The 17555-nt window shown below is 42.3% G+C and overlaps 1 non-coding gene across 1 annotated transcript; it reads right to left on the bottom strand.

Moving 5' to 3' along the window:
* Nucleotides 1-17108: 17108 nt before the first annotated feature.
* LOC140274223 (U5 spliceosomal RNA) lies at nucleotides 17109-17222 on the bottom strand. The gene has a single exon (XR_011908196.1). It is a non-coding gene; the product is annotated as a U5 spliceosomal RNA (small nuclear RNA).
* Nucleotides 17223-17555: the final 333 nt, after the last annotated feature.

The raw sequence follows: 17555 nt of genomic DNA, 5'->3' as shown, positions 1-17555 counted from the left end.
ACTATACACTATCAAATGTGGGAGCGGAGTTGTTCGGCTGTGAGTAGGTGTGATTCTACAACCATAATTGCTGAAAAATGTGTTAGAAAAGGTAAGAATGCCGGACCATATATCACCAAAAGCGGGAGAGGTTGTGTTCGGCTGCAAGTAGGTGTGAATGTCCAGCCATAATTACTCACAAACGGGTAAGAAAGGATACTATTGCCAGACCATATATGATCAAAACAGGGAGCGGAGGTGGTTCAGCTGCAAGAAGGTTTGAATGTCCGACTAAAGTTTGTAAAAAGCGGGTAAGACAAGGTGTGAATTCCCGACAATGTATGATCAAAAGAGGAGTGGAGGTTTTCGGCTGCAAGAAGGTCTGAATGTCCACCCATAATTACTGAAAAATGGGTAAGAAAAGGTGCGAAAGCCCAACCGCACATGATCATAAGTGGATGAGAAGGTGTTCGACTGCAAGTAGGTGTGAATGTAAGATCATAATTTGTAAAAAGCGGGTAAGAAAAGGTAAGAATGCCCAACCATAAATTATCAAAAGCGGCAGCAGAGTTTCGACTGGTATTTATCAATGTCTAGATAGATTTCAACAAAAAACAACGTTGTACTTTGCAGTAAAAGAAAGTGCAAATCAAAAGTTTTAGGAATCCGAGAATAAGCTTATTTTCATGAGTTCTGCACGATTTCGGATTTTATGTATAAAATGAATTCCTTCACGCAAACTAAGTTAACACTGCTTTGTCATTCATATGTACCCATTTCTACATATATTTCAAGCATAAACTTCCTCATACTACCCAGAATGAGAAAGAGCAACACTTGTGATTAAGCATACGCCCCTTTTGAGGAGTTCTGCATGGTTTGGGATTTTATCTATAAAATTAATTCCTTCACTCAAACTATGTTAAAACGGCTTTTACCTTCATATTTATCAATGTCTCGATAGATTTAAACAAAAAACAACGTTGTACTTTGCAATAAAAGAAAGAGCAAATCAAAAGTTTTAGGAATCCGAGAATAAGCTTATTTTCATGAGTTCTGCACGATTTCGGATTTTATGTATAAAATGAATTCATTCACTCAAACCAAGTTAAAACTGCTTTTTCCTTCATATTTATTAATGTCTAGATCGACTTCAACAAAGAACAACATTGTATTTTGCAGTAGAAGAAAGAGCAAAACTGAAGGATCAGGAATCCGAGAATAAGCTTCTTTTCATACGTTCTGCATGATTTGGGATTTTATGTATAAAATTAATTCCTTCACTCAAACTAAGTTAACACTGCTTTGTCCTTCATATGTACCCATTTCTACATATATTTCAAGCATAAACTTCCTCATACTACCCTGAATGAGAAAGAGCCACACTTGTGATTAAGCCATACGCCCCTTTTGAGGAGTTCTGCATGATTTGGGATTTTATCTATAAAATCAATTCCTTCACTCAAACTATGTTAAAACGGCTTTTACCTTCATATTTATCAATGTCTCGATAGATTTAAACAAAAAACAACGTTGTACTTTGCAATAAAAGAAAGAGCAAATCAAAAGTTTTAGGAATCCGAGAATAAGCTTATTTTCATGAGTTCTGCACGATTTCGGATTTTATGTATAAAATGAATTCATTCACTCAAACCAAGTTAAAACTGCTTTTTCCTTCATATTTATTAATGTCTAGATCGACTTCAACAAAGAACAACATTGTATTTTGCAGTAGAAGAAAGAGCAAAACTGAAGGATCAGGAATCCGAGAATAAGCTTCTTTTCATACGTTCTGCATGATTTGGGACTTTATGTATAAAATTAATTCCTTCACTCAAACTAAGTTAACACTGCTTTGTCCTTCATATGTACCCATTTCTACATATATTTCAAGCATAAACTTCCTCATACTACCCTGAATGAGAAAGAGCCACACTTGTGATTAAGCCATACGCCCCTTTTGAGGAGTTCTGCATGATTTGGGATTTTATCTATAAAATCAATTCCTTCACTCAAACTATGTTAAAACGGCTTTTACCTTCATATTTATCAATGTCTCGATAGATTTAAACAAAAAAACAACGTTGTACTTTGCAGTAAAAGAAAGAGCCAATCAAAAGTTTTAGGAATTCGAGAATAAGCTTATTTTCATGAGTTCTGCACGATTTCGGATTTTATGTATAAAATGAATTAATTCACTCAAACCAAGTTAAAACTGCTTTTTCATTCATATTTATCAATGTCTAGATCGACTTCAACAAAGAACAACATTGTATTTTGCAGTAGAAGAAAGAGCAAAACTGAAGGATCAGGAATCCGAGAATAAGCTTATTTTCTTATGGGCAAGTGGGAACTGCTTTGTCCTTCGTATTTATCAATGTGTAGATGGATTTCAACTTCTTCTACTGCAAAGTCCAATGTTTTTCTTTGTTGAAGTCGATCTAGACATTGATGAATATGGAAGGACAAAGCAGTTTTAACTTGGTTTTAGCAAAGCAATTCATTTTATAGCAAAATCCGAAATCGTGCAGAACTCATGAAAGCAGGCTTATACTCGGATTCCTGAAACTTTAGATTTGCTCTTTCTTTTACTGCAAAGTACAACGTTGTTTTTTTGTTTAAATCTTTCTAGACATGGTAAATATGAAGGACAAATCAGTTTTAACATAGTTTGAGTGAAGTAATGCATTTTATAAGCAAAATCCCAAATCATGCAAAACTCACGAAAAGCTTTTTCTCGCTTTTCACTGCTTTTTACAAACTTTGGTCGGACGTTCACACCTTCTTGCATCCGAACACCTCCGCTTCCGCTTTTGATGATGTATATTCGGGCATTCGAACCTTTTATTACCCGCTTTTTACAAACCATTGTTGGACTTTCACACCTTCTTGCAGCCGAACACCACCTCTCCCGCTTTTGATGATGTATGGTCCAGTATTCTTACCTTTTCTAACACATTTTTCAGCAATTATGGTCGGACATTCACACCTACTCACAGCTGGACACCTCCGCTCCCGCTTTTGATCATACAATGTCGGGACATCGCTCCTTGTCTTACCAGCTTTTTACAAACTTTAGTCGAACATTCACACCTTCTTGCAGCTGAACACCTCCGCTCCCGCTTTTGATGATGTATAGTCGGGCTTTCGAGCGTTTTCTTACCCGGTTTTTACAAATTATGGTTGGACATTCAGACCTTGCAGCCAAACACCTCCGCTCTCTCTTTTGATCATACATTGTCGGGCATTCGCACCTTGTCTTACCCGCTTTTTACAAACTATAGTCAGACATTCACACCTTGCAGCTGAACCTCCGCTCCCTGTTTTGATCATGTATGGTCTGGCAATACTACCTTTTCTTCCCCCGTTTGTGAGTAATTATGGCTGGACATTCACACCTACTTGCAGTCAAACAGCTCTGCTCCCGCTTTTGATTATGTTTGGTTGGATATTCGAACCTTTTCTTAACTGCTTTTTACAAACCATGGTCGTACTTTCACACCTTCTTGTAGCCGAACAACTCCGCTCCCGCTATTGATTTTGTACAGTCGGGTATTTTAACCTTTTCTTACCCGCTTTTTACCAACTATGGTCGGACATTCACACCGTCTTACAGTGGAACACCTCCGCTCCCGCTTTTTATGGTGTATAGTCGGGCATTTGAACCTTTTCTTACCCGCTATTTACAAACTATGGTAGGACATTCAAACTTTCGTGTATCCGAAAACCTCCGCTCTCTCTTTTGATCATACATTGTCGGACATTCGCACCTTTTCTTACCGGCTTTTTACAAACCATGGTCGGACTGTCACACCTTCTTGTAGCCGAACACATCCGCTCCCGCTATTGATTGTGTACAGTCGGGTATATTAACCTTTTCTTACCCGCTTTTTACCAAGTATGGTTGGACATTCACACCTTCGTACAGCGGAACACCTCCGCTCCCTCTTTTGATGGTGTATGTTCGGGCATTCAAACCTTTTCTTACCCGCTTTTTCCAAACTATGGTCGGCTATTCACAGCTTCCTCTCCACCCACCATACTTGTATGGTGGGATATTCACACCCACTTGCATCCGAAGACCTCCGCCCCAAATTTTGTTGATATTTAGTCGGACATTCGCACCTTACCCGCTTTTGGCAAACTATGGCCTTCTTGCAGCCAAACAACTCTGATCTTGCTTTTGATGATGTAAGGTTGGGCATTCAGACCTTGCTTCACCTGCTTTTCACCAAATATAGTCGGACATTCACACCTTCTTGCAGCCGAACACTTCCGCTCCACCTTTTAGTGTTCTATCACACCTTTTTTTTCACCGCATTTTATACATTATGGTTGGAAATTTTCAACCACTCTCATCCGAAGACCTCTCCTCCCGCTTTTGTTAATATATTTGAACTTTAGTTTGACATTCAAACCTTCTTGCAGCTGAACCACCTCCGCTCCCTGTTTTGATCATATATGGTCTGGCTACTACCTTTTCTTACCCGTTTGTGAGTAATTATGGCTGGACATTCACACCTACTTGCAGTCGAACACAACCTCTCTCGCTTTTGATGATGTATGGACCGGCATTTTTACCTTTTCTAACACATTTTTCAGCAATTATGGTCGGAGATTCACACCTACTCACAGCCGAACAACTCCGCTCCCGCATTTGATGATGTATAGTCGGGCATTCTCACCCTTTCTCATCAGCTTTTTGCAAATTATGATCTGACATTCACACCTACTTGCAGTCGAACAGCTCTGCTCCCGCTTTTGATTATGTTTGGTTGGATATTCGAACCTTTTCTTAACTTCTTTTTACATATTTTGGTTGGACGTTCACACCTTCTTGTAGCCGAACACTTCCACTCCTGCTTTTGATGATGTATGGTTGGGCATTCACACCTTTTTTTTGCCCATTTTTCAGGAATTATGGTTGGACATTCACACCTTGCAGCTGAACAGCTCCTATCCCACTTATGATCATGTGCGGTTTGATTTTCGAAAAGTTTCTTTCATGTTTTCTAGCAATTATTGATGGACATGTAGACCTTCTTGCAGCAGAACACCTCCGCTCCCGCTTTTGATCATACATTGTCAGGCATTCGCACCTTGTCTTACCCACTTTTTACAAACTTTAGTCGAACAGTCACACCTTTTTGCAGCCGAACACCACCTCTCCCGCTTTTGATGATGTATGGTCCAGCATTCTTACCTTTTCTAACACATTCTTCAGCAATTATGGTCGGACATTCACACCTACTCAGAGCCGAACACCTCCGCTCCCGCATTTGATGGTGTATAGTCGGGCATTCTCACCCTTTCTCATCAGCTTTTTACAAATTATGATCTGACATTCACACCTGCTTTTGATAATGTATTGTTAGGCATTCGCACCTTTTTTTTTACCCATTTTTCATGAATTATGGGTGGACATTCACACCTTCTTGCAGCCGAACACCTCCTCTCCCGCTTATGATCATGTGCGATTTGATATTCGAAAATTTACTTTCTTGTTTTAAAGCAATTATTGATGGACATTCAAACCTTCTTTTTGATGGTGTATAGTCGGGCTTTCGAGCCTTTTCTTCCCGGTTTTTACAAACCATGGTCAGACTTTCACACCTTCTTGTAGCCGAACAACTCCGCTCCCGCTATTGATTGTGTACAGTCGGGTATTTTAACCTTTTCTTACCCGCTTTTTACCAACTATGGTCGGACATTCACACCGTCTTACAGCGGAACACCTCTGCTCCCGCTTTTGATGGTGTATAGTCGGGCATTCGAACCTTTTCTTACCCGCTTTTTACAAACTATGGTGGGTCATTCAAAACTTCTTGTATCCGAAAACCTCCGCTCTCTCTTTTGATCATACATTGTCGGACATTCGCACCTTTTCTTACCCGCTTTTTACAAACCATGGTCGGACTTTCACATCTTCTTGTAGCCGAACACATCCGCTCCCGCTATTGATTGTGTACAGTCGGGTATTTTAACCTTTTCTTACCCGCTTTTTACAAACCATTGTTGGACTTTCACACCTTCTTGCAGCCGAACACCACCTCTCCCGCTTTTGATGATGTATGGCCCAGTATTCTTACCTTTTCTAACACATTTTTCAGCAATTATGGTCGGACATTCACACCTACTCACAGCTGGACACCTCCGCTCCCGCTTTTGATCATACAATGTCGGGACATCGCTCCTTGTCTTACCAGCTTTTTACAAACTTTAGTCGAACATTCACACCTTCTTGCAGCTGAACACCTCCGCTCCCGCTTTTGATGATGTATAGTCGGGATTTCGAGCCTTTTCTTACCCGGTTTTTACAAATTATGGTTGGACATTCAGACCTTGCAGCCGAACACCTCCGCTCTCTCTTTTGATCATACATTGTCGGGCATTCGCACCTTGTCTTACCCGCTTTTTACAAACTATAGTCAGACATTCACACCTTGCAGCTGAACCTCCGCTCCCTGTTTTGATCATGTATGGTCTGGCAATACTACCTTTTCTTCCCCCGTTTGTGAGTAATTATGGCTGGACATTCACACCTACTTGCAGTCGAACAGCTCTGCTCCCGCTTTTGATTATGTTTGGTTGGATATTCGAACCTTTTCTTAACTGCTTTTTACAAACCATGGTCGTACTTTCACACCTTCTTGTAGCCGAACAACTCCGCTCCCGCTATTGATTTTGTACAGTCGGGTATTTTAACCTTTTCTTACCCGCTTTTTACCAACTATGGTCGGACATTCACACCGTCTTACAGCGGAACACCTCCGCTCCCGCTTTTTATGGTGTATAGTCGGGCATTTGAACCTTTTCTTACCCGCTATTTACAAACTATGGTAGGACATTCAAACTTTCGTGTATCCGAAAACCTCCGCTCTCTCTTTTGATCATACATTGTCGGACATTCGCACCTTTTCTTACCAGCTTTTTACAAACCGTGGTCGGACTGTCACACCTTCTTGTAGCCGAACACATCCGCTCCCGCTATTGATTGTGTACAGTCGGGTATATTAACCTTTTCTTACCCGCTTTTTACCAAGTATGGTTGGACATTCACACCTTCGTACAGCGGAACACCTCCGCTCCCTCTTTTGATGGTGTATGTTCGGGCATTCAAACTTTTCTTACCCGCTTTTTCCAAACTATGGTCGGCTATTCACAGCTTCCTCTCCACCCACCATACTTGTATGGTGGGATATTCACACCCACTTGCATCCGAAGACCTCCGCCCCAAATTTTGTTGATATTTAGTCGGACATTCGCACCTTACCCGCTTTTGGCAAACTATGGCCTTCTTGCAGCCAAACAACTCTGATCTTGCTTTTGATGATGTAAGGTTGGGCATTCAGACCTTGCTTCACCTGCTTTTCACCAAATATAGTCGGACATTCACACCTTCTTGCAGCCGAACACTTCCGCTCCACCTTTTAGTGTTCTATCACACCTTTTTTTTCACCGCATTTTATACATTATGGTTGGAAATTTTCAACCACTCTCATCCGAAGACCTCTCCTCCCGCTTTTGTTAATATATTTGAACTTTAGTTTGACATTCAAACCTTCTTGCAGCTGAACCACCTCCGCTCCCTGTTTTGATCATATATGGTCTGGCTACTACCTTTTCTTACCCGTTTGTGAGTAATTATGGCTGGACATTCACACCTACTTGCAGTCGAACACAACCTCTCTCGCTTTTGATGATGTATGGACCGGCATTTTTACCTTTTCTAACACATTTTTCAGCAATTATGGTCGGAGATTCACACCTACTCACAGCCGAACAACTCCGCTCCCGCATTTGATGATGTATAGTCGGGCATTCTCACCCTTTCTCATCAGCTTTTTGCAAATTATGATCTGACATTCACACCTACTTGCAGTCGAACAGCTCTGCTCCCGCTTTTGATTATGTTTGGTTGGATATTCGAACCTTTTCTTAACTTCTTTTTACATATTTTGGTTGGACGTTCACACCTTCTTGTAGCCGAACACTTCCACTCCTGCTTTTGATGATGTATGGTTGGGCATTCACACCTTTTTTTTTGCCCATTTTTCAGGAATTATGGGTGGACATTCACACCTTGCAGCTGAACACCTCCTATCCCACTTATGATCATGTGCGGTTTGATTTTCGAAAAGTTTCTTTCATGTTTTCTAGCAATTATTGATGGACATGTAGACCTTCTTGCAGCTGAACACCTCCGCTCCCGCTTTTGATCATACATTGTCAGGCATTCGCACCTTGTCTTACCCACTTTTTACAAACTTTAGTCGAACAGTCACACCTTTTTGCAGCCGAACACCACCTCTCCCGCTTTTGATGATGTATGGTCCAGCATTCTTACCTTTTCTAACACATTCTTCAGCAATTATGGTCGGACATTCACACCTACTCAGAGCCGAACACCTCCGCTCCCGCATTTGATGGTGTATAGTCGGGCATTCTCACCCTTTCTCATCAGCTTTTTACAAATTATGATCTGACATTCACACCTGCTTTTGATAATGTATTGTTAGGCATTCGCACCTTTTTTTTTACCCATTTTTCATGAATTATGGGTGGACATTCACACCTTCTTGCAGCCGAACACCTCCTCTACCGCTTATGATCATGTGCGGTTTGATATTCGAAAATTTACTTTCTTGTTTTAAAGCAATTATTGATGGACATTCAAACCTTCTTTTTGATGGTGTATAGTCGGGCTTTCGAGCCTTTTCTTCCCGGTTTTTACAAACCATGGTCGGACTTTCACACCTTCTTGTAGCCGTACAACTCCGCTCCCGCTATTGATTGTGTACAGTCGGGTATTTTAACCTTTTCTTACCCGCTTTTTACCAACTATGGTCGGACATTCACACCGTCTTGCAGCGGAACACCTCTGCTCCCGCTTTTGATGGTGTATAGTCGGGCATTCGAACCTTTTCTTACCCGCTTTTTACAAACTATGGTGGGACATTCAAACCTTCTTGTATCCGAAAACCTCCGCTCTCTCTTTTGATCATACATTGTCGGACATTCGCACCTTTTCTTACCCGCTTTTTACAAACCATGGTCGGACTTTCACATCTTCTTGTATCCGAACACATCCGCTCCCGCTATTGATTGTGTACAGTCGGGTATTTTAACCTTTTCTTACCCGCTTTTTACAAACCATTGTTGGACTTTCACACCTTCTTGCAGCCGAACACCACCTCTCCCGCTTTTGATGATATATGGTCCAGTATTCTTACCTTTTCTAACACATTTTTCAGCAATTATGGTCGGACATTCACACCTACTCACAGCTGGACACCTCCGCTCCCGCTTTTGATCATACAATGTCGGGACATCGCTCCTTGTCTTACCAGCTTTTTACAAACTTTAGTCGAACATTCACACCTTCTTGCAGCTGAACACCTCCGCTCCCGCTTTTGATGATGTATAGTCGGGCTTTCGAGCGTTTTCTTACCCGGTTTTTACAAATTATGGTTGGACATTCAGACCTTGCAGCCGAACACCTCCGCTCTCTCTTTTGATCATACATTGTCGGGCATTCGCACCTTGTCTTACCCGCTTTTTACAAACTATAGTCAGACATTCACACCTTGCAGCTGAACCTCCGCTCCCTGTTTTGATCATGTATGGTCTGGCAATACTACCTTTTCTTCCCCCGTTTGTGAGTAATTATGGCTGGACATTCACACCTACTTGCAGTCGAACAGCTCTGCTCCCGCTTTTGATTATGTTTGGTTGGATATTCGAACCTTTTCTTAACTGCTTTTTACAAACCATGGTCGTACTTTCACACCTTCTTGTAGCCGAACAACTCCGCTCCCGCTATTGATTTTGTACAGTCGGGTATTTTAACCTTTTCTTACCCGCTTTTTACCAACTATGGTCGGACATTCACACCGTCTTACAGCGGAACACCTCCGCTCCCGCTTTTTATGGTGTATAGTCGGGCATTTGAACCTTTTCTTACCCGCTATTTACAAACTATGGTAGGACATTCAAACTTTCGTGTATCCGAAAACCTCCGCTCTCTCTTTTGATCATACATTGTCGGACATTCGCACCTTTTCTTACCGGCTTTTTACAAACCATGGTCGGACTGTCACACCTTCTTGTAGCCGAACACATCCGCTCCCGCTATTGATTGTGTACAGTCGGGTATATTAACCTTTTCTTACCCGCTTTTTACCAAGTATGGTTGGACATTCACACCTTCGTACAGCGGAACACCTCCGCTCCCTCTTTTGATGGTGTATGTTCGGGCATTCAAACCTTTTCTTACCCGCTTTTTCCAAACTATGGTCGGCTATTCACAGCTTCCTCTCCACCCACCATACTTGTATGGTGGGATATTCACACCCACTTGCATCCGAAGACCTCCGCCCCAAATTTTGTTGATATTTAGTCGGACATTCGCACCTTACCCGCTTTTGGCAAACTATGGCCTTCTTGCAGCCAAACAACTCTGATCTTGCTTTTGATGATGTAAGGTTGGGCATTCAGACCTTGCTTCACCTGCTTTTCACCAAATATAGTCGGACATTCACACCTTCTTGCAGCCGAACACTTCCGCTCCACCTTTTAGTGTTCTATCACACCTTTTTTTTCACCGCATTTTATACATTATGGTTGGAAATTTTCAACCACTCTCATCCGAAGACCTCTCCTCCCGCTTTTGTTAATATATTTGAACTTTAGTTTGACATTCAAACCTTCTTGCAGCTGAACCACCTCCGCTCCCTGTTTTGATCATATATGGTCTGGCTACTACCTTTTCTTACCCGTTTGTGAGTAATTATGGCTGGACATTCACACCTACTTGCAGTCGAACACAACCTCTCTCGCTTTTGATGATGTATGGACCGGCATTTTTACCTTTTCTAACACATTTTTCAGCAATTATGGTCGGAGATTCACACCTACTCACAGCCGAACAACTCCGCTCCCGCATTTGATGATGTATAGTCGGGCATTCTCACCCTTTCTCATCAGCTTTTTGCAAATTATGATCTGACATTCACACCTACTTGCAGTCGAACAGCTCTGCTCCCGCTTTTGATTATGTTTGGTTGGATATTCGAACCTTTTCTTAACTTCTTTTTACATATTTTGGTTGGACGTTCACACCTTCTTGTAGCCGAACACTTCCACTCCTGCTTTTGATGATGTATGGTTGGGCATTCACACCTTTTTTTTGCCCATTTTTCAGGAATTATGGTTGGACATTCACACCTTGCAGCTGAACACCTCCTATCCCACTTATGATCATGTGCGGTTTGATTTTCGAAAAGTTTCTTTCATGTTTTCTAGCAATTATTGATGGACATGTAGACCTTCTTGCAGCAGAACACCTCCGCTCCCGCTTTTGATCATACATTGTCAGGCATTCGCACCTTGTCTTACCCACTTTTTACAAACTTTAGTCGAACAGTCACACCTTTTTGCAGCCGAACACCACCTCTCCCGCTTTTGATGATGTATGGTCCAGCATTCTTACCTTTTCTAACACATTCTTCAGCAATTATGGTCGGACATTCACACCTACTCAGAGCCGAACACCTCCGCTCCCGCATTTGATGGTGTATAGTCGGGCATTCTCACCCTTTCTCATCAGCTTTTTACAAATTATGATCTGACATTCACACCTGCTTTTGATAATGTATTGTTAGGCATTCGCACCTTTTTTTTTACCCATTTTTCATGAATTATGGGTGGACATTCACACCTTCTTGCAGCCGAACACCTCCTCTCCCGCTTATGATCATGTGCGATTTGATATTCGAAAATTTACTTTCTTGTTTTAAAGCAATTATTGATGGACATTCAAACCTTCTTTTTGATGGTGTATAGTCGGGCTTTCGAGCCTTTTCTTCCCGGTTTTTACAAACCATGGTCAGACTTTCACACCTTCTTGTAGCCGTACAACTCCGCTCCCGCTATTGATTGTGTACAGTCGGGTATTTTAACCTTTTCTTACCCGCTTTTTACCAACTATGGTCGGACATTCACACCGTCTTACAGCGGAACACCTCTGCTCCCGCTTTTGATGGTGTATAGTCGGGCATTCGAACCTTTTCTTACCCGCTTTTTACAAACTATGGTGGGACATTCAAACCTTCTTGTATCCGAAAACCTCCGCTCTCTCTTTTGATCATACATTGTCGGACATTCGCACCTTTTCTTACCCGCTTTTTACAAACCATGGTCGGACTTTCACATCTTCTTGTATCCGAACACATCCGCTCCCGCTATTGATTGTGTACAGTCGGGTATTTTAACCTTTTCTTACCCGCTTTTTACAAACCATTGTTGGACTTTCACACCTTCTTGCAGCCGAACACCACCTCTCCCGCTTTTGATGATATATGGTCCAGTATTCTTACCTTTTCTAACACATTTTTCAGCAATTATGGTCGGACATTCACACCTACTCACAGCTGGACACCTCCGCTCCCGCTTTTGATCATACAATGTCGGGACATCGCTCCTTGTCTTACCAGCTTTTTACAAACTTTAGTCGAACATTCACACCTTCTTGCAGCTGAACACCTCCGCTCCCGCTTTTGATGATGTATAGTCGGGCTTTCGAGCCTTTTCTTACCCGGTTTTTACAAATTATGGTTGGACATTCAGACCTTGCAGCCGAACACCTCCGCTCTCTCTTTTGATCATACATTGTCGGGCATTCGCACCTTGTCTTACCCGCTTTTTACAAACTATAGTCAGACATTCACACCTTGCAGCTGAACCTCCGCTCCCTGTTTTGATCATGTATGGTCTGGCAATACTACCTTTTCTTCCCCCGTTTGTGAGTAATTATGGCTGGACATTCACACCTACTTGCAGTCGAACAGCTCTGCTCCCGCTTTTGATTATGTTTGGTTGGATATTCGAACCTTTTCTTAACTGCTTTTTACAAACCATGGTCGTACTTTCACACCGTCTTGTAGCCGAACAACTCCGCTCCCGCTATTGATTTTGTACAGTCGGGTATTTTAACCTTTTCTTACCCGCTTTTTACCAACTATGGTCGGACATTCACACCGTCTTACAGCGGAACACCTCCGCTCCCGCTTTTTATGGTGTATAGTCGGGCATTTGAACCTTTTCTTACCCGCTATTTACAAACTATGGTAGGACATTCAAACTTTCGTGTATCCGAAAACCTCCGCTCTCTCTTTTGATCATACATTGTCGGACATTCGCACCTTTTCTTACCGGCTTTTTACAAACCATGGTCGGACTGTCACACCTTCTTGTAGCCGAACACATCCGCTCCCGCTATTGATTGTGTACAGTCGGGTATATTAACCTTTTCTTACCCGCTTTTTACCAAGTATGGTTGGACATTCACACCTTCGTACAGCGGAACACCTCCGCTCCCTCTTTTGATGGTGTATGTTCGGGCATTCAAACCTTTTCTTACCCGCTTTTTCCAAACTATGGTCGGCTATTCACAGCTTCCTCTCCACCCACCATACTTGTATGGTGGGATATTCACACCCACTTGCATCCGAAGACCTCCGCCCCAAATTTTGTTGATATTTAGTCGGACATTCGCACCTTACCCGCTTTTGGCAAACTATGGCCTTCTTGCAGCCAAACAACTCTGATCTTGCTTTTGATGATGTAAGGTTGGGCATTCAGACCTTGCTTCACCTGCTTTTCACCAAATATAGTCGGACATTCACACCTTCTTGCAGCCGAACACTTCCGCTCCACCTTTTAGTGTTCTATCACACCTTTTTTTTCACCGCATTTTATACATTATGGTTGGAAATTTTCAACCACTCTCATCCGAAGACCTCTCCTCCCGCTTTTGTTAATATATTTGAACTTTAGTTTGACATTCAAACCTTCTTGCAGCTGAACCACCTCCGCTCCCTGTTTTGATCATATATGGTCTGGCTACTACCTTTTCTTACCCGTTTGTGAGTAATTATGGCTGGACATTCACACCTACTTGCAGTCGAACACAACCTCTCTCGCTTTTGATGATGTATGGACCGGCATTCTCACCCTTTCTCATCAGCTTTTTGCAAATTATGATCTGACATTCACACCTACTTGCAGTCGAACAGCTCTGCTCCCGCTTTTGATTATGTTTGGTTGGATATTCGAACCTTTTCTTAACTTCTTTTTACATATTTTGGTTGGACGTTCACACCTTCTTGTAGCCGAACACTTCCACTCCTGCTTTTGATGATGTATGGTTGGGCATTCACACCTTTTTTTTGCCCATTTTTCAGGAATTATGGGTGGACATTCACACCTTGCAGCTGAACACCTCCTATCCCACTTATGATCATGTGCGGTTTGATTTTCGAAAAGTTTCTTTCATGTTTTCTAGCAATTATTGATGGACATTTAGACCTTCTTGCAGCAGAACACCTCCGCTCCCGCTTTTGATCATACATTGTCAGGCATTCGCACCTTGTCTTACCCACTTTTTACAAACTTTAGTCGAACAGTCACACCTTTTTGCAGCCGAACACCACCTCTCCCGCTTTTGATGATGTATGGTCCAGCATTCTTACCTTTTCTAACACATTCTTCAGCAATTATGGTCGGACATTCACACCTACTCAGAGCCGAACACCTCCGCTCCCGCATTTGATGGTGTATAGTCGGGCATTCTCACCCTTTCTCATCAGCTTTTTACAAATTATGATCTGACATTCACACCTGCTTTTGATAATGTATTGTTAGGCATTCGCACCTTTTTTTTTACCCATTTTTCATGAATTATGGGTGGACATTCACACCTTCTTGCAGCCGAACACCTCCTCTCCCGCTTATGATCATGTGCGGTTTGATATTCGAAAATTTACTTTCTTGTTTTAAAGCAATTATTGATGGACATTCAAACCTTCTTTTTGATGGTGTATAGTCGGGCTTTCGAGCCTTTTCTTCCCGGTTTTTACAAACCATGGTCGGACTTTCACAACTTCTTGTAGCCGAACAACTCCGCTCCCGCTATTGATTGTGTACAGTCGGGTATTTTAACCTTTTCTTACCCGCTTTTTACCAACTATGGTCGGACATTCACACCGTCTTACAGCGGAACACCTCTATTCCCGCTTTTGATGGTGTATAGTCGGGCATTCGAACCTTTTCTTACCCGCTTTTTACAAACTATGGTGGGACATTCAAACCTTCTTGTATCTGAAAACCTCCGCTCTCTCTTTTGATCATACATTGTCGGACATTCGCACCTTTTCTTACCCGCTTTTTACAAACCATGGTCGGACTTTCACATCTTCTTGTAGCCGAACACATCCGCTCCCGCTATTGATTGTGTACAGTCGGGTATTTTAACCTTTTCTTACCCGCTTTTTACCAAATATGGTCGGACATTCACACCTTCGTACAGCGGAACACCTCCGCTCCCTCTTTTGATGGTGTATGTTCGGGCATTCAAACCTTTTCTTACCCGCTTTTTCCAAACTATGGTCGGCTATTTACAGCTTCCTCTCCACCATACTTGTATGGTGGGATATTTACACCCACTTGCATCCGAAGACCTCCGCCCCAAATTTTGTTGATATTTAGTCGGACATTCGCACCTTACCCGCTTTTGGAAAACTATGGCCTTCTTGCAGCCAAACACCTCTGATCTCGCTTTTGATGATATAAGGTTGGGCATTCAGACCTTGCTTCACCTGCTTTTCACAAAATATAGTCGGACATTCACACCTTCTTGCAGCCGAACACTTCCGCTTTTAGTGTTCTATGAGGCATTCACATATTTTTTTTCACCGTATTTTATAGATTATGGTTGGAAATTCTCACCCACTCTCATCCGAAGACCTCTCCTCCCGCTTTTGTTAATATATAGTCGGGCATTCGAACCTTTTCTTACCCGCTTTTTACAAATTATAGTCGAACATTCACACCTACTTGCAGCTGAATACTTCCGCTCCACCTTGTAGGTATGTATGGTTGGCATTTGCACCTCTTTTTATACTGATTGCTGAAGATTAAGTTGTACTTTCTCAAACTACAACTTTTTTTTATTTGTTGAAACTTGATTTGAAGTGGATAAATAAGGAAGACAAACAGTTTTAAGTCAGGCTGATAGAAGGAATTAATTTTATAGCAAAATCTGTACTTCGTCATATGTCGAGAGATGCTTATTGCTGAAGAAGTTCTTTCTCATTCTACAAAGTACAACGTTGTTTATCGTTGAAACTTGATTAGACATGAATAAATATGAAGGACAAAGCAGTCTTAACTTGGTTTGAGTTAATGAATTCGTTTTATAGGAGAATCCGAATTCGTGCATAACTCATAAAATAGAGCTTATTTTCGGATTCCTGAAGAATGATTCTGGTTCTTTCTAATAATACAAAGTTTGTTGTTTATTGTTGAAACTTCATCAGAAGTGAAGAAATAAATGAATGCCTATCAACAAATTGACCTTCTGTTGACCTTCGGGGAGGTGAGTATCTTCACTAGACTCACCTGTCTGCTCTTCCTCCTCATTTAGCGTAGCTCCACCCTCTGCCTGTGAATTCTCACAGACTTCAACACTGAGTGGTGAGGCCTCTACAGGCCCCTCCCCTTTTTGCTCCTCACTTCCAATCCAAGCTTTTGGCGGGAAGTTTGAATTTATTGGGTCAACCTCTTCACTTTGTTCACCAACTGCCACCTTTGGTCCTTCTCTTTGTTGGCTTGACTGTGGCTTTACCGTCTTTAATTTGTTGGCAAAAGATTTAGGGCAATCTCTGAAGAGGTGATTTAATTCTCCACAGAGATTACATTTCCTGCCATTTGGACACTCTCCAAAAGTTTGCCCAATTTCTCTGCTCTTCCCACATAACACCTTGGTACAAGCCTCAACCAGGTGCCCATGCTCACCACACTTGCGGCAGAACTTGGGCTGCCCCTGGTAGTGGATGTAACCTCGGTTTTCAAGGTGGCCAGAGTGTCGCCCACCCGCTGCACTGAGCACTCTTCAGCCCTTTTAAATGGTATAACTTTGCACTCCCGCACGCTCCAGCAAGCACCATTCAAGCAACAACTTTGCACTCCAGCTTCGAACATCGGCACAGTCGCAACAAGTAAGGCGACTCTACTCAGAGAAGTCACTCTGCACAGTAACAAGATTTCTTTTGCACAGACAGAAAGGGCTTCACCCGCAAAGGTAAAGCCTGCCAAAAATAGAAACAACTCATTAGTGCTGCTCTCCACAGAAATCTTTAGTAAAAGGCGAAAGACTTGTACGTTATGAAGAGAAACCAGAGTACGATTATCCGTCACTGCGGGAGCAGGGCATCAGGCTTGTTGGCATAGCCACCTTCCCCATGGTGAGCTTTGCTTGGTTGAGACACTTGCTCCCCCCCCCCCCCTTGCTCCTCGGCTGACCAAGTAGGAACAATCGGGCCCTATTCGATGGCTGCCATGTCTTTTACTCTGTGCAAAAGACAAGGCAGCAACAAAAACACCACGAGAATCCCGTATTGAGGCTTTGTTCTGACCGCTCATTCGGGGTCGCATTTCTTTCAAGCAATTCTCCTGGTTAGCCCACACTCGGCTCGCTCCCATAGCCGTGTTAAAGTCTACTTCGCATTCACTCTCTT

The sequence above is a fragment of the Leuresthes tenuis genome, unplaced genomic scaffold (assembly GCF_036924035.1).
Source record: "Leuresthes tenuis unplaced genomic scaffold, fLeuTen1.0.hap1 SCAF_17, whole genome shotgun sequence".
Classification (NCBI taxonomy): Eukaryota; Metazoa; Chordata; class Actinopteri; order Atheriniformes; family Atherinopsidae; genus Leuresthes; species Leuresthes tenuis.
This window is presented reverse-complemented; position numbering and strand designations above follow the sequence as displayed.